The 19,323-nt window shown below is 36.5% G+C and overlaps 1 non-coding gene across 1 annotated transcript; it reads right to left on the bottom strand.

The window, feature by feature from the left end:
- Positions 1-862: 862 nt before the first annotated feature.
- LOC112619809 lies at positions 863-969 on the bottom strand. Its single transcript, XR_003118311.1, has one exon. It is a non-coding gene; the product is annotated as a U6 spliceosomal RNA (small nuclear RNA).
- Positions 970-19,323: the final 18,354 nt, after the last annotated feature.

The following is a 19,323-nucleotide window of genomic DNA, read 5'->3' as shown; positions in this document are numbered from 1 at the left end:
TGGATATGGAATCTCTCATAATTACCACAGGTTTTTGTTTGTTTGTTTGTTTGTTTGTTTGTTTTTAATAAGAATTGCACCTGATTGTATTTATGGTTCTCAACTCAGGATATATATTAGAATTATTTAAGAAGCCTTAAAAATTCTGACTTTCAGACCACTCCAATAATGAATTCAATCAGAAACTCTAGACGTGGGACCCAGGCATTTGTACTTTTCTTTCTTTTTTCTTTTTTTCAATGTTTAAGTTCTAGGGTACATGCACGGGATGTGCAGGTTTGTTACATAGGTAAACGTGTGCCATGGTGGTTTGCTGCACAGATTAACCCATCACTTAGGTATCTAACCCAGCATCCATTAGCTATTCTTCCTGATGCTCTCCCTTCCCCAACCCCCGCAGAGGCTCCAGTGTGTGTTGTTCCATGTGTTCTCATCATTCACCTCCCACTGGTAAGTGAGAACATGCAGTGTTTGGTTTTCTGTTCCTGTGTTAGTTTGCTGAGGATAACAGTTTCCAGCTCTATCCATGTCCCTGCAAAGGACATGATCTTGCTAGTTTTAATGGTTGCATAGTATTCCATGGTTTATATGTACCACTTTTTTTGATCCAGTCTATCATTGATGGGCATGTGGGTTGATTCCATGTCTTGGCTGTTGTGAATAGTCCTGCTATGAACATATGCATGCATGTATCTTTATAATAGAATGATTTCTATTCCTTTGGGTATATACCTAGTAATGGGATTGCTGAGTCAAATGGTATTTTTTGCTTCTAGATCTTTGAGGAATTGTCACACTGTCTTCCACAATCGTTGAACTAATTTTCATCCCCATCAACAATTTAAAAGCATTTCTTTTTCTCAAAAACATGGCATGCTTCATGAATCTGCATGTCATCTTTGTGCAGGGGGCATGCTAATATTCTCTGTATCGTTCCAATTTTAGTACCTGTGCTGCCAAAGCAAGCACTATATTTTTCAATACTTCAGACAATTCCAAAGTGTGGTCCAAGTGGAGGACCACTGTTTAGGGTCAGAGTTTAGGGTCATCTCAGCAAACAGACACACAATATCCTAAGGTATTCATCTCTCAAACACATATTCTGACTTACTAGCAGAGTAAAAATATGAAAAACATGTCAAGTTAGACTTTAAACATTTAGCTTTCTATAGATATGAACATGAAAACATGTACAAAAATGCCACAGTAAAATTAAACCAATTAATGCGTTCCTGGGCAAGGACTAGTAAAAGTGTACTTTAACAAAGCGTTCAAATTATTTGTGTCCACATGGTGAGTAGAATATTGGCTATGACATGGACTGAGAGTATATTTTTATATTAAATTGCAGTACTAAGGAGCTGTTTAAAAAATCAACTTCTGTTATGGTGCTATGCTTGGATAAGAACATAAATGATGGACAGTTTTGCAGGATCATGCTGAAAAATCCCACCCACTTCAAGATAACGAAAACATGAAGTGGGCTGTAAGTGGAAGTGTCTGGAGAATTACTTTTTTTTTTTTTTTCCCTGACAAGTGATGTATAGGATTTGATTTTTGGTGAGTAGTAATTTGCTTCCAGTTTTGGTTCACTCTAAACTATCCATGAACATAGACCTCAGAGACTCCATATCGTTACTTGATTTTTCTCGTTTACATATGCTACAAACGTATTTATTTACTGTGGGTTCATTACTGAAGAACAAAGATAAATAAAAATACAGCTTCTCCCATCAGGTTGCTCACAGTGTAAGGCATTACTTCTCAAAATAGAGTCAGAATTACTCTGGTGCTGTGAAAATGTAGATTCCCTGTGATTCTAAAGATTCTGACAAAAGTTTGCAGTAGAACCCAGGAAGCTTCATCTTTGTGGACTTCCACATGGATTTAGTGGAAGGATTTATAATGTGAATCTTTTTGGAAATGACTTTGGTGTTCTGAAACTATCCGTGGTAAAGAATCCATTCTCAATTTTTTGTTTGTTTGTTTTTTGGTGTTATGAATAAAGCTGCTGTGAACATTCAAAAAGAATTTTAATGTACAAGAGACTAAGTAAAATCTATTAAAACGCCAGGTGCAGTAGCTCAGGCTGGTAATCCTAGCACTTTTGGAGGCTGCGGAGGACAGATCACGAGGTCAGGAGATCGATTCCATCCTGGCTAACACGGTGAAACCCCGTCTCTACTAAAAACACAAAAAATTAGCCGGGCGTGGTGGCGGGCGCCTGTAGTCCCAGCTACTCGGGAGACTGAGGCAGGAGAATGGTGTGAACCAGGGAGGTGGAGCTTGCAGTGAGCAGAGATCGCGCCACTGCACTCCAGCCTGGGAGACAGAGCAAGACTCCGTCTCAAAAAAACAAAAAACAAAAAACAAAAACAAAAACAAAACTAATAAAAATTAATTTATAAGAAAAAAAGCAATGAAGGGAAAACATACAAAATACAATCTCTGAATTTCATTATTAGATTCAATAAACATAAAATTACTGTGTGAAAAAGTTTTTAAATGCCTGCTCTTAGTTTTTGTACTTACTCTGTTACAGACTGATAATTTGCAGACTGACACTGATCCACACACCAAACATTGAGTAGTAGTATTTCCAATTTTTGTTCAGAATAGCACTAATTCTGTGAAATGCCAATAGGCTAGAAACCAGAGGGAAAGAGTCAATGGTCAATTAAGTTTGGGAAACTGTCAGATAAATAAAATTTCCTTACAATAAAAGATCTTAAGGCCGGGCGCGGTAGCTCAAGCCTGTAATCCCAGCACTTTGGGAGGCCGAGACGGGCGGATCACCAGGTCAGGAGATAGAGACCATCCTGGGTAACACGGTGAAACCCCGTCTCTACTAAAAAATACAAAAAACTAGCTGGGCGAGGTGGCGGGCGCCTGTAGTCCCAGCTACTCGGGAGGCTGAGGCAGGAGAATGACGTAAACTAGGGAGACGGAGCCTGCAGTGAGCTGAGATCCGGCCACTGCACTCTCGCCTGGGCGACAGAGCGAGACTCCGTCTCAAAAAAAAAAAAAAAAAAAAAAAAAAGGATCTTAAAATGTCTACTATACCAGTTTGTTTGTAAATGCAACAGAAAGATAGCATATGGGTTTTCCTAAAATTATTCAACCATGGATTTGTTTCCAAGAGCTGATTAACAACCCTAAGAACTCAGTCTTGAGTTGAACACAATTAAGGAGATGCTGATCTAGATAACTTTCCTTATTTTACCGTTGAGGAAACAGAAACCTACAGATGTCAGGTGACTTGGCTTATAGTCAAACAACTATTACATTTACCAGTTCACTGAATAATTAATCTAATCAAATTTATTTATAATAAGTTAAGCAAAAATTTAATGAGTATTTATTTATTAGGGTCAGGTACTCTACCAGATGTCTTGTCTTCCAGATTTGTCATTGGAATCTTTTATACACATGAAATGCGTAACCATCTACCTCAGGAACTCTTGGTTCTCATTTTTCTGCAGACACATGTATTCCTGTGTTGTTTACTTTGTGTGCTTCAATCGTTCTTTCTAAGATTTCCCTGCTGTTTATAACTGAGGACATTTTTCTGGATGAGGTTGGCCTAATCTTAGCCAACTTCGTTAAGACTGAATAATCAAGCAATCTGGTAAAAAGATTGGCATATTTATTTAGTTTTGTTTTTATTTCAACGAATATTTGCATAGCAGTTACTAAGGGTCCATTTTTTCAGCAACTACTGGCCAAACAACGTTCTTAGCATTTTACATGTACTAACTGATTTAAACTTTAAATGAAGGATTTGATTATTTTTATTGGACTTATTTGGAGATCAGGAACCTGAGACATGGAAATATTAAGTGGCTTGTCCAGGGTTATAGAGCTTATACCTGGTAGACTTAGGATTCAAACTCAAGCAGTCTGGTTCCAGAGTTCATATTATACCAGGTAGAATTGTACATCCACTTTATGAGAATAGCAAGTATACTGGTTTAAAGTAATAGGAAATTACCCAAATGAGCAAGAATTATTCTGAAGAATTCAGGGTTGTAATGGAAAGGGATCTTAATGTTCAGGTAAATGACTTTCCTTTTCCACTGTAATTCATCTGGATGAGAAACTGTTTTCTTCAGGAATATGACAGAGAGGATTTTCAAAGACAGTGAAAATTGTGTAGACATATTATCTTAAAAGAGAATGATCCTTAAAGATGATCATAACTAGAGTTCTTAATTGCATTTTAGAAGTTAGAACAACTGTAGATTTTCTGTAATAAAATAATGGTGGGATTATCTACATGTACTGGGAGATGGTTTAATAAACAGAATCGTCTTAAAAATGTTCTCCTATGATTTTTTGCCATTGATTCATTAAAAACAAGTTATTGAGTATCTATCATGTGCTACATAGTATGAAAAGTGGGAGGGATACAACATTGACTAAAACAAGTTGTCTGCCTCAATTCACATCAGTCTGCTGGAGGAGAAAGCTTTAAAACACAATATTAAACAAACAAATGTGCTGCATAGTACCGTTTATCTGCACAGTAATTTATTATGAAGCAATATATAACAGCATATTCTTCAATATAATATTTTTGTGTGTGTTCCCCCAAGAGAATCATGACTTGTAGGTTTGAGAATCACTACTCTGGTTTCCACTTTCACTTTATAGATCAGCATAATGGATACTCTGGAGTTTATGACTCATCTAGTTGAAGATGTGGTGGAGCCAGGGATGGCCTTCATGTCAACAGATTCTAAATCAATGGTTGTTTTTTATATTTCTGACTTGTGGAGTCATTTTTGTTTCATCTTACTATCCACACAATTATGAGCTAATAGAAGATAGCTAATTCCTTCTCTTTTAGTTATTATGAAAGAAAATGTTTTGATTTAGAGATGTTTACTGTAGGCCAAATTTTCATTTTCAGCATTCTACCTTTATATAAATTGATACATGGACAGTATATTTTTACGTAATTGTTCATAGGTTATATATTTTTATCTTTCAAATGAATCAAGTATCAACATGTTTAAGATTAATTTTATGACTAAGAACTCTTTATTAAAAAACTAAAACATTATCAATAAAAAAAAAATACATTTCAAAGAAGTCGCTTTTGGCCTCCAAGCCTTATTCTTGGTCCCCTTTCTACCTTTCTAGATGTAGCCACTGATCACATAAGTGAGTTTAATATGAGTTCTCCGGGTTATTTTCCGTATGTCCATATGCTTCTGTTATAACTATACCTCTATGGTAACCCCAGAAAAAACACTACAATTTTTTAATATGGTGTTGTACTGAAAGTATCTTTTAGCCATTTGCTGTTTTTACATAGAATACCAATTTATTTTATAAGACATAGATCTACCTTGTTCTTCCTAACTGTTGCATAGTGTTTCACAGTTTGGATGTAACACAGCTTATTCGACTGTCCAAACAATTCCTGATTATAAACAATGCTACAATGAATATCTCTGTAGAGCTTTTTTATACATTGAATAAAATTTTCAACATGTCAACTGTGAGCCTAACAGGAACAAGGCAGCCACATTTCTAACAAGCAGTCAGTAACTCAGCACAGGCTATCAAGGCAGAAATTACCTGCCGTAAGATGTTAACATTTTGCTCTCATAGGTCACCTTCATGGAAGTAACATGCAATGCTAGGATAGTAGCAAAAACAAAGGAAATTGGCATATAGTTAATGAATAAATACAACTTAATCAATCCAGAAATATTTACCAAAGACTTGCCTACCTGACACCAGGGTTTGTGTTACAGGTAAGGAAAAACAATGGTGAACAAGACACAGATTCTTCTTTCAAGGAACTCACAATCTTAAGGGAAAGAGAAAGACATATAATTAAAGTTTATTTCCTTATGTCGTTCAAGTCTTTTTGTAGGGATGTGAGTAGGGTAGCGTGAGGCCTTACTGGAAAACCTCCTGAAAGGGTAGGTGTGTCTACTAAGTCTTTTCAAGGTGTGACTTCTCACTTGAGATCTGAAGGAGGACCAGAAATCGCAGCCAAATGCTGGGGGTGAGTTGGGAAGGACATTCCAGGGAGAGCAAACTGCATGTGCAAACACATAGAAGACAGAGCTATGTGTAAGTGGGAGTAAAAATAGCTTAGTATTTACTACTAGAGTGTAAATATTAAACTATGGTATGAAATATGAGAGACATACAAACTGTTACAAATGCATGGTCTTTATTTTAGTATTATAATTTTGATTACATCCACCAAAATATCTTTTATTCCTTTTGTAGTAACCCACCCATATTTAACATTATAATTCAATGCACACGATCCTTAGTCATTTATTCAATATTTAACAAATATCTACTGAGTCATGACTTAACGAAAGGTGATATCTTGGATGTTAAATTCATATTTCACTCAAGGGAAGAAAGTTAGTCTTAATTTTAAGTGTAATGTCCATTAACACAATTTGAAACTGGAAGGTAGCAAGAAGAAAACAGTGCAGCTATGAAATCAGGAGCCATATTCAAAAAGAAAAAAGTTTTCTCCATAAACAGTTAAAATTTATGCTGGTTTACATCACACACATTGTTGATATTTCAGAATAAGAATTGTTGTTAGAAAGAAAACCTACCTGTGGTCTTATGAAGCAAAAATTTTAAGTAGAATTTTTTTTTTGCAGTGGAATCTTCACAATTATCCAGTTAATTCCATTATTTATTGTGACAAGAATAATAATAGGTATCAAATTATTTAATTAATTTAAGAATATATGCTTTATTATATTTTATTCTCTACTTCATCTTTTCTTCCCTATCCCTTAAGGATATCTCATCATTTTATGTCTTTGTGATTCTTTAATTTGGATTTGGTCAAATAAAATATAAAACAACTCTATCACAACAGCCACTTCAATAATCAAGATGATAATGTAATAATGGAATGTTAAAATATTGTCTCCTTTGAGATAAAAGTAATTTGAAATACATGTTTTCTACTTAGATTGTTTTCAGACACCCAATTGGATGCCTAATTGGAAAGCATGAGGAAAATCCCAGGGAAGCATCATCACCACGGAGAATATGAGGAAAAAAATAAAATGGCTTGTGTAGGAATAATCAGGAGAAAAGTTTAATGATTTTGAACTTTGAATAGTATATTTAAAGTGCTACCTTCCAGTTTCAAATTGTGTTAATGAATAATTATACTTAATTAGGAATACCATTGTCCCCTTGAGTAAAACCTGAATTTAACATCCAAGATATCACCTTTCATTAACTCATAACTCAGTAGATGTTTGTTAAATATTGAATAAATGACTAAGAATATACTTTAAATATACTACTCTGTATAATTCAATGCACATGATCTTTAGTCATTGAGTAGTATATTTACTCAACTACTCAACTTAGTCTGTTGCGTAGTATATTTAAAGTGGCAGAGGACATGCCTACAGATGCCAAGATGGAATTTATTCCCTCATTCCACAAAATTTAAGTGCCTGCTTGGTACCTGGCACAGTTCTAGATACCTGTGATTCATCATTGACTAGAACAAAGATGACTGCATCTCTGTCAAATGTTAGGAACTTCTTATTTTCATTTACCAAGAAAAATCTAGCACAAGGAAAAACATATAACCTATACTTTTAAAAGGTTTATGCAGATGTGTATGTTTCTTATGTGACCAGTTCAGTGGAAGTTGCAAGTGTTTTTTGAAGGGGGGGATTTGTGAAATTATTGCCAGCGATCATTTTCTAGACGCTTCCTTTTTTTAGAATGTCTTGCTATCACGGAAAAAAACCTGCGATCTAGTGCTCTGTGGAGATAGATGACATTTGCCTGATCGACGTCTGTGATTTCTATGTCATACTTTATAGCCCAAACATAAATGCATTATATTTTAACTGTAATGCTGCTACTCATACTTTAAAATCTGCTTACAGTGGGCTATTGAATTAGTTTTAACATTTATTCATTTTAAAATTTATACTTCTAACTCATTGTATTAATGAATTTTTTTCAACAGAGATAACTTAGTGTCACGTTAGTTGGTTTTACTAAAATTGGTGTATTTTTATGAGCATTAGATTTTAATCTTAAACTCTTCTCTCAATGAAAGACTACAATATTTTACTACAACTATCTGGCAGATGTGCGCAGAGATTTAAGGCTTGACTTGTTACCACCTTCTCCCTCATGGGATTTTCATTAGAGATATCCTTACTCTTCAAATTTCAGATGATAGAGAAAAAAGTACCAAAGGGAGAAAGTGGATTAGTAGGAAGCTTAAGGGAAAGAAAAGTGTCAAGATCCTTCAGGCATAAAATCAAATTTGAAACACTTGAAAATTGTAAGGGGCTAGGAATGTAGATAAGGGTCTAAGGTTGTATATAGAAAAGGAATCCATAAAAAGTTGCAGGTGGGGAGGAAAATAATGGTATGTGTGGAGGAAAAAACACTACTCTAAATAATATTATTTAAGAGAAAAGATTCAATGGAAAGTTATATCTTTAAGAAGTGATCATGTGTGTGTGAGTACACACATCCTTCTTGTATCAGTCCATTTTCATACTGCTATGAAGAAATACCTGAGACTGGGTCATTTATAAAGAAAAAAAGGCTTAATGCACTTGCAGTTCCACGTGGCTGGGGAGGCCTCACAATCATAGCAGAAGGTGAAAGAGGAGCAAAGGCATATCTTACATGGTGGCAGGCAAGAAAGTGTGTGCAGCGTAACTGCCCTTTATGAAATCATCAGATCTCATGAGACTTACTGTCACAAGAACAGCATGGGAGAAACCCGGCCTCATGATTCAGTTACCTCCGGCCAGGTCCCTCCCACAACACGTGGGGATTATGGGAGCTACAATTCCAGATGAGATTTGGGTAGAGACACAGCCAAACCATATCACCTATGATGGTGTTTGAAGGTAATTTGTTTGGGTTTTCTCTATTTATTGAATTTAATTTGCTTGCTTCTCTCTTTCTCTCTCTCTCTCTCTCTGTCTTGGTACTATTTTCTCCCTATTATTATGGTTGGTGTACTGTTATACTTACCCAATCCTACCTGGTAGACAGTAAGCTGTGTCAGGATAAGGGTTGGGAAAGGACATTCTCTGTCCCTGTGGTACTCAGCATGTTACCATATACATATATGCTAATCTTATTCAAAATCCTTTTGTTGAATGAGGAAACGAATGACTAATTGGATGAATGACTGAACAGATAAATAAATGAAAAACCAAATGAGTAACGTATTAGGTCTTGGAAATAGTGCAATTTAAACTTGAAGTGGTAGATACAGTATTACTGGTTAAGTTTCTTAGGAAGCGTACTCTGAGACAAAGACCAAAGTTCATTCAAAGTGATATTGAGTTTAACAACTGTGGGAGAGTGAAGGCAGCATGATTGGTCAGAGGGAATTGCTGATCCACAATGTATTTACGACAGAGGCCATAAAGTCCTGGCCCTGCACAGACCAGTCATTAGGCAAAGCCTGTCCCAGAAAGGTTGTGACTTTGGAGGAAGCTCAATTGATATCTCAGCGAGAGACTCAGCAGTGGGGGAGTGAATGTTCTGGTTCTACAGGTGAGGGTCTAGAGAATCACCACAGACTCTACTACAAATACCAGAAACAACCAAGGGTGCCATTTCCATGGAAGGGAAATCCAGGGCCAATGAATGGAAGAGAGGACATTTTCAGCTCAAAATTAAAAATCTATTTAAATAATTGTCATCATTTAAAAATTCTCAGAATGCAAATATTTAAACAGAACCTAGTCTCTTTTGTTCCATCACATAATTATTAAGCATCAGATGCCAAAGGGAGAGGATAAGATTTAAGATAATTCCCAGCTCAGCGATTGTCATTTTACATATTTCTTCTTTTTTTTTTTTTTTTTAACGGTAATTCAGACTCAGTGAAATTTAAGCAGGGGTTTATACTGATATATTTTCTTATTTTTATCATAAAATGAATGCATCAGAATTCCAGGGTTAGCCTGTGAATGGCAGTAATTAGACTCTTGGGATATGTGAAGGCATGTGTGAATAACACTATACATGTTTCCCAAGAGTAGTAAAAATCTAAGGTAGGGATATAGGAGAATTAGAGGAGTGGAAGAAATAAGTTCATTGAACAGTGAATGAACTTAGTTCAGCTACAGTTTTTTTCTGAAGGAAGTGATGATGTGCTTTCATATGAGGAAAGGGAAATAGGAACTGTTAAGCCCCTGCTCCGTTTGAGGCCCTGGGCTATATGCTTTATCTATGTTATCAGTATAATAAAGGCAAAATATTATATCGCACTAACTGGGTACCAGGCACTCTTTTAAGCATTTTACGTGTATTAACCATTCATGGTAAGCATGTTAATATCGTTCTTCTTTTTTGGGACACAGAATTTCAGTAACTTTTTCAAGGTCACTGAAATGAAAGGTAGCAGCACTGAGATTTGAACCTACGGTAACATGAAATACTGCTTTTCATCTTATTTAAAAGATGGGTCTCCATTGTTGTCTGTAGAATGATGTAAAGCACATTGAATTGAGAAATAACTCCAAAGTGCTGAGATAAGATTGCCAATCAAAATAAAAGTGGCCCAAAATGAGAGGAAAAGTCCCCCTTAACAAGGATTTTCTAAAGCAAGTCTGACACATCTCTATTGATAATAAATCAATCCATTGTGTTTTTGATTATGCAGCTTGCATTTTGATAGAGCGTCTCTATGTGAAATTTGTGCGTGTGTGTGTGTATGTGTGTATGTGTGCCCAGTGTATAAACTGTGTTGTTCTTTAGGGCTGCACAGGTGTCTTCAGTGTTCCCTGCTGCTTCCAATATAGGCAAACAATTAAAATGTTAAAATAATGTGTTCTAGGGAGGAAAATTGTGGAGTGGAGTTGGTAAGACAGAGGTTTCATTTTAACTTTATCATTTATTAGCTGTAAAATTGGATTAAATTACTAAAACTTTCTAAGGTTCAGTTTTCTTGCCTATTAAATGGAATATACCTACCTTTTAAAATATGTCATAAAAGAATCAGTGAGGTAGCATGTCCATAGTTCCTGGCATATCACAGAGGCTGAAAGCTTGTTAGTTCTCTTTTATCTTTTAGGTCCTATAACTACTCAATCTTTAATTCATGTAAGGTAGCAGATAGATTCCTCCAAAAGGCAATCTAATTTAATAATTTAAAATGTACTAACTCAGCATATTTCTCTAAGCCCTGCCCTGCCTTGCTTACTGTGTCTCTTGTCCATTTCATTGTGTATTAGCTATTTCCTTGCAAACTACTTATGCGTGACAAGAAAGGAAGCTTAATATATTTTTCTTTGGTTGACGTTTTCAGATATATAGAAAATCCACATCTCTAAAGACCAAAGTGGAAATTCTGAGAAGGTTACAACCATTAGCTAATGTAAGGCTTGGGTTTTTTTTTTTTTTTTTCTCTATAGATTTATTTATACCATCTCTACCCTCCCCAACCACAATAAATAAAAAATGGTTGAGGTTATGTCTAGTAGGACAAGTAGATATATTTTGCTGGTCAGCTTGATAATGGGCCAGGAAGACCTCACATGGAGGCTCCACTCTTTTATGGTAATTTAGGTATTTTTTGACAGTGATAAGGAAAACTGATGGATCCACCGCTTTCCTGTTAGTGAGCTATTCTAGGCCACAGTGAGTTTATAATTAATCAGTTGACATCAAATGAATGATAACCTTGCTTTTTAACATTTGACTTATAGGGCATATTTCCATCTCACCAAATTACCTATTTTGAATGTTATAATTTTCATTCTGGACCTACATATTAATATTTTTTGTTAACTAGTAATTTATACATACAATCAACACTCATTTTTGCAGAAGCCAATTATTCAGTCTAATAATTACCCAGGCTCTTTGGTTCCAATTTTCCCCCTTAACTTGCCCTTTTTCGGCCGTTCATCAACAGCTCTATCCCAGAGAACAGAAAGGAGGTAGGAAGCTTAGGTGAGTCTCATATAAGATAGTTGGACTTCAGGGTTTGAAAAGGTCAAAGAGCAAAAGAGTCAAATCCAGGGCTAAAGTGAGATTGTGTTTTCAGTGGAGGTTATTTTTTTATTTAATACTGAAAACAATATGCAGTACAATAGTGTCCGCTTTTCCACAGTTTTGCTTTCTATGATTTCAGTTGCCTGCAGTACAGTACAATAAGATATTTTGGAGAGAAAGGCTACATTCACATAACTGTTATTACAGCATGTTGTTATAATTGTTCTACTTTATTATTAGTTATTGTTGTTAATCTCTTACTGTACCTGATTTATAAATTAAACTTTATCATAGATAGGTATGCATAGGACAAAACATAGTGGAAGTAAGGGATGCTGCTATCCATAGGTTTAAGCATCCACTGGGGTTCTTGGAAAGTATCCCCCATGGATAAGGTCAGACTATTGTATTCTTGATGTTAGTATTTAAAGCCAAATTCATAGTTGCAAACACCCATAAGCTGACAGACTGTGTATATTTGTGTGTCTGTGAGAATATATTTTGTCAGCACTTAGTCTCCTTCATAGAATCCTTTTATCATTCTAATGTCACTTATTATGGATATGTTATTTGTAAACATAACTCAAATGCACACCTTTGGCAGGGAAATTGCATCTTATTCATCGCTGCATCTTCATTGCCTACAACTTGCCCTACAGTCATTAGAAACAGACTATTGCTGCTGAATAAGTAAATAAATGAGACTTGAATTAATGTTAAGGAACAAAATTAGAACACAATTTAAATAATTCTTCATATCACATATGAGATGTCATATTTCTGATCAGTATTCCAAGCTGAAAAATGGACTCTGTGTTATTCAGATGCCAACCTCAATCCCGGAAAATAAACTGCCATAGTCGCAATCTTCCACAGCAGTGCTCTGTATAATTCAACAGTGCATGCTATCTGTTAGCTACTACCAAAGCCTTGGCTCCAGATGCACAGTCTTGGCATCATCAGGCAGCAGACAAAGAATCCATCAAAAGGCTGGAGACAAGTTTGATGTATGCAGTTCACTCCTCATCTTGGAACATCACTGCCAGTCATGTCTTTACAGCTGTGGGGGATTTTGTTCATTTTATAGCACCTACAACATTACTACATAAGCTTTCATAATCTGACTGTCAGAAATATCTCAGGGTGAGTATTGTACCAAGGAAAGATTGGCGTAACATGGCCAGGGATGCAGCAACTGATGCATGAGAAACAACGGTCAGGGCTTTCTTGTGTAGCTTTTTTTTTTTTTTTTCTTTTCTATTCTCTTCCTCTGTGTAATCAAGTATAAGGAAGTATCTGTACCTGTCTCAGACCCAATTATTAGTGCAGGCCTTTTACACTGTAATCTAATTCAGTCTTTCCTCGTCCCCATTTAAGGCATTTAAAAGCAAACAAGAGTTTTATGATGATGAAGACAAAAATAACTGAGGAAATTTTAGGGTGCTATCATCTTAACCATTTTCATAGTTGTATTTCAACTTACTTAAGGATGGACAGGAACACCTCTCTGCGCGTGCGCGTGCGCACGCGCGCTCACACACACACACACACACACACACAGTTATAATCATTTTTGTACGTTGGTGAAAACTTGGTCTTCCATGAGCACATTAAGGCAACATATGAAAATGCAGCTGCTCCTCCGTAACAACCATACTGAGAAGCCAGATGATGATCATTCTGATTATTTTGTCCCATGGGAGTGGCTTGAGAGTGGAATGTGGGTTCCTGGCTCTTCACCATGATGGAGGTTCTGGGTCTTTTTCGCATGCCTATGTACTGCTGGGAAAGAATGGAATAAACTTTCCAAGGATGGGATAAACACCAATGCATGCTGGTCTTCCCTTCTTCAGTCTCCTTTCCCACCTGCGACTCTGCCTTTCTTGAATTACTGCTTAGTATTGGAGTAGCTTTCGTGCTAGAATGGTACCCGCACAATAACAAATACTGCCTCATTTCAGTATGATGAATGAAGACTTTTAGTGAAACTGGCCCAAACTGCTCTGGCAAACTGCCTTATTTTTGTGTTCTAAATGGGAGTGATCCATCAGCCACACGCAGCGTCTCTGTCTCCACATCCCCCCTCCACGCACCTTGCTCATCTTCCTCACCAGGCTCTCAGCCTCTCTGCTCCTCTCACCTCCCTGTGCTTCCAGTCTTCTGAGCTTGACCAGCGGGCTGGCGATCCTCTGCACGCCCCCACTTCATATCACTAATCTCTGCTGATGCACTGGGTGAGTGGCTGCATAGCTCGGTGCATAGGTCCCCCGGCTTCATTCTTCCCCAGTCCAGGATACTGGCACGCTAATGTGGTAAAATGTCTGGCGGGTATTAATTACACTTGCAGACGGCTGCTTCATTAGAGTTGCCTGTCTCCCCTGAGCGAGGTTGTAAATCAAACTATGATTCATGACTTTTAAAAAATTGGAAAAGATAAACAAACACTAAAGGGAAAAAAAGTCTTCCAAAAATAATAAATATAAATGAAGAGGAGGGATGACACCTTAATCAAACTGGCTGGTAGTTGCAAGCAGCTCGGCATTTTGCTAGGGTGGAGACTGAAGGTTTGTTAGATGGCTCTTTCTCCTTGTTATTTGTTTCATCATTTTTAAAAAAGTAAGAAGCACAGAATTATTTTGGTTTCTTTTGGAGAGCTGTTTAAAACAGAACATGTGATGAAAAATACAAGTACAATCTGCATAGTTGTATGAAGGATGATAGTGAGGCGGGGTTTCATTAACCAGGAGTTTAAAATGAAAGGAGAAGAAAAATGAAGAGGGGAAAAACACTTTTAAGGCTGAAAGTTCTTCTCTGGTAGAGTTTTCCTTCTTTTCTTGACTAGTTTTTCTACAAAATACCAATTTGTGAGGATCATATACCTGAAATCCTAATATTCCGAAGTTACTTTAGACTACCTTTTAGCTAATTCTAAACCATCAATGCTATTGTAAGAATATCTCTCTCTCAGGTTTGCTATAAGGGTTATATGACATAATGCAAATTAAAACATTTGTAGACTCAAAAATCATCATTCACATATATGTATATAACTTAGAGATAGATATCCATCAAAATAATTAGTATTATTCATTTTATTTTAGCAAGTAAGCCTGTATTGCTTACCCACTGTGTCCACAGCAGCCTGAAATATACTGTAAGTTGTACTTTTGAAATAGAATGAGTTACCATCGTTTTTATTGGGCTTTGCTATTTAAAGTGGGAGAGAATTTCACAGAGGCTAAAGCATAGTCAACAAGTCTCTCAAGAATTCAGACATAGATGTGGTTTTGTATGTTTCGGAAAGGCTTCATGTAAAAGGCTGGACTCAAGCTGGATCTGGAAGATGAAGTGGATTTCCATAAATGTCCAATGGAGAATGCCTTTGGGAAACGCAGGCTGTACAATGAGCAAATAAAATGGGGAAAAGGCTTTGCTGTATTTGGGGAACAGCATGGAGGAGAGTCCCTTGGGGAGGAGGATCTTGACCTTGTGTAGTAGAAGATGAGACTTGCTGTAATGAACTGCTGTGTCAAAGACAGGTGGAAGAGTTTTGAAGAAAACTCCAATGAACACAGGTATTTCAGGTGACACATATCTCTGTTTGTATTTTGTCAGCCTGCTAGAATAACCACACTCAGGTTATTGGGAACACAGAACATGGAGAGAGACGCTGAGCTCTTTAGCAGTTTTGTCATTATATTTAGGTTCTGTGCAGTGGCAGTGAAAGTTATTGTTAGGACTTTGTATTAGGGAAGAATCACTTGGGATTTGGGAGACTGGCCATATTGCCCAGCATCCAACCTGCTATCTACCTTCCATCTTTGTCTTAAGTGCTTTTGAAAGTAGATGGCCAGGAGACCATGCGATGACCTGGGGACCATGAGAAGTTTCTGTAGCTCAGTAGAGACAATTCAAATTTGCCTCTATTCAGCTGTAGTAACAGAGATCATTCAAATTGGTCTCTACTCAGCTATAGTAACCAAAACAGAATGATACTGGTGTAAAAACAGATACATAGACCAACAGAACAGAATAGAGAACCCAGAAACAAATTGATACATCTAGAGTAAACTCATTTTTGACAAATGTGGCAAGAACATACATTGGGGAAAGGACATTCTCTTCAATAAATTGTGCTGGGAAAACTGGATATCCCTGTGCAGAAAAGTAAAAACCAGAACCCTACCTCTCACCATATAAAAAAACCAAGACAATGTAGATTAAGGACTTAAATCTAAGACCTCAAATATGAAACTATGAAAACATTAGGAAAACTCTCCAGGATATTGGGCCAGGCAAAAATTTCTTGAGTAATACTCCATAAGCATAGGCAACCAAAATAAAAATAGACAAATAGGATCACATGAAGTTAAAAGGCTTCTGCATAGCAAAGGAAACAATCAACAGAGTGAAGAGACAATCCACAGAATGGGAGAAAATATTTACAAACTATGCATCTGACAATGGATTAATAACTAGAATAAATAAGGGGCTCAAGAAACTTTCTAGGAAAATGATCTAAAAATCCAATTAAAAAATAGACAAGAGATCTGAATAGGCTTTCTCAAAACAAGACATACAAATGCCAAACAGGTATATGAATGCTCGATATCATTCATCATCAGAGAAATGCAAATCAACACTACAATGAGACACGATCTTACTGCAGTTAAAACTTGTTTTATTCAAAAGATGAGCAGTAACAAATGCTGGCAATGATATGGAGAAAAGGGAACCTTTGCACACTATTGGTGGGAATGTAAATTAGTACAACCACTATGGACAACAGTTTGGAGTTTCCTAAAAAAACTTACAGTAGAACTACCATAGGATCCAGCAATCCCATGGCAAGGTATATACCAAAAAAAAAAAAAAAAAAATCAGTGAATCAAAGAGGTATCTGTAATCCTATGTTTATTATAGCACTATGCACAACAACCAATAATTTGAAGCAGTCTAAGTGCCCATCAACAGATGAGTGGATTAAAAAAAATGTGGTACATATACACAATGGAGTACTATTCAGCCATAAAAAAGAATGAGATCCTGTCATTTGCAACAACATGGATGGAACTGGAGGTCATTACATTAAGTGAAATGAGCAAGGCATAGAAAGGCAAACTCTGTATGTTCTCATGTATCTGTGGGAGCTAAAAGTTAAAACAATTGAACTCCTGGAGATGGAGAGTAGGATGGTCACTAGAGGCTGGGAAGGCTAGTGAGGGGAGTGGGGAGTAGGGATGGTTAATGTATACAAAAATATAGTTAGATACAATGACTAAGATCTAGTATTTGATAGCACAATAATTTATTGTACATGGAACAATAACTAAATGTATAATTGGATTGTTTGTAACACAAAGAAAGGATAAATGTTTAACATGATAGGTACCCCATTTATGCTGATGTGATTATTATACATTGCATGCCTGTATCAACATATCTCATATACCCTATATATATATATATATATATATATATATATATGTATACACACACACACACACACCCACTATGTACCCACAAAAATTAAAAATATAAAAATTTAAAAATATGGCGATCCATTCCCACTTGGTTTCAGATGAATTACAGTTCTCTGTGAACCAAGAAACATATGTATAATTTATAGTCCATTTTGGCTTGCTTTGATAAAGAAAACATTATTTTCATTCTTAAGAAAATACAGGCTGCATAACATGATGCAATTGTATATGGAGGCAGTAAACTGTTTCAGTCCTTACTTTAAAACAATAGCAGCTACAAAAACCTGGTCTCTACTCAGAAAGGTTATGTGTGGAAAGGGACCACCACTTGAGTTCAGAGGAAGGTTCATGTGCTAGGATTGTTGTAACCAAGTACCACAAACTGAGTGGCTTACATAACAGTAATGTATCATCTGAAAACTCTGGAGGCTACAAGTTCAAAATCAAGGTGTTGGCAGGATTGGTCTTAGAAACATAGCTTGTCGATGTATTACTGCAATCTCTGCCTTCATGTTCACATGGTGTTCTGTGTCCAAATTTCACTTTTTTATAAGGACATCAGTCATATTGGTCACCCTACCCCAACATAACCTCATCTTAACTAATTACATCTACAAAATCCTATTTCCAAATAAAGGCACACTCTGAGTTGCTGAGGGTTAGAGCTGCAATGTATGAATTATGAGGAGGGGAGACATAATTCAAGGCACAACAGCAGTGATAAACAATAGTGCCCCGTCCTTTCCAGTTACCTTGGGGATGATACTGTTTTCTCTATAAGATACAGCAATTATAGCTTATTGATGCATCTGATATGTTTTTAGTACTAATTTAAATTTATATTTGAGAGGATATGGGGGATTAAGAATATCTCCCAGCAAAGTTAATCTTCCCCAGCTTGCTGTGACAGGGACCTCACTCTGGAAAGAGATGTACCTTAGGCTTTACCTATAACTGGGCACTGTCATGGCCGACTGTTATCTCACCCAGTCAGATCCTTCAACAAATAGTATTTTGTTTGTAGTAGCAGGAAGAAATGGAAGGAAAGAAGGAAGAACTGAGGGAAAAGAGAAAGGGGTTCCTTTTTCCCCCAAGTAGGAACATAATGCCAAGGTGCCCATCCCCACTCAGTTCTGACCCACAGAGACTGCTGCAGCATGTCTGACCACAACGATGCAACACCTAAAACAAGGGAGCTCATTCTGAATACTGTGGTGATAATTTGAAAGAAGGCATGGAATTTTCCAAGACATTAACATTGGCAGAATGGTTCTGAGTGTGCTTTGTGTAAAAATAATATTTGCAAAACACATCTGTCTATTGAATATTACAGTCAAAACACGTGGCAAACATTTTCATGGTATTCCACCAGGGGGTGCTCCCCCCAATAGAAAGAAGCAAGAAAACGTGAAAATGTGACTATTTGAACAGCCCCAAAGGAAACATTTGTTTCTGCCAAAATCATGAAAACAAACATTTTTTTTTTCTCTTTGGGAAACAAAAATATTGGCTCATAAAACGAGGTTTGAAGAAGAAAACAACTTCTCTAACATATATGTACATATTTTAAACTTGCCTGAAGGAAGATAAAACAGTGCATTGACTGATGATAGATTTGATTATCTAGAAACTAAGAAATAGAATCCCAGAGAGAGTTCTCAGATCATTTCCAGCTTAAGAACTTTTAGAACGTTAAATGCAAATGAAGAGACAGAAGCCAATTCTCCCGACTCCTGTAAAGTTCTTAAAAACATGCACTCCTCATAATATAGACAGCCAAAACCCCTTAGAAACTATATAGGAGTTACTATTAAGAAGCAAGCATTCAAGGAACTGA

This window comes from Theropithecus gelada, chromosome 2 (genome assembly GCF_003255815.1).
Source record: "Theropithecus gelada isolate Dixy chromosome 2, Tgel_1.0, whole genome shotgun sequence".
Taxonomy (NCBI): Eukaryota; Metazoa; Chordata; class Mammalia; order Primates; family Cercopithecidae; genus Theropithecus; species Theropithecus gelada.
This window is presented reverse-complemented; position numbering and strand designations above follow the sequence as displayed.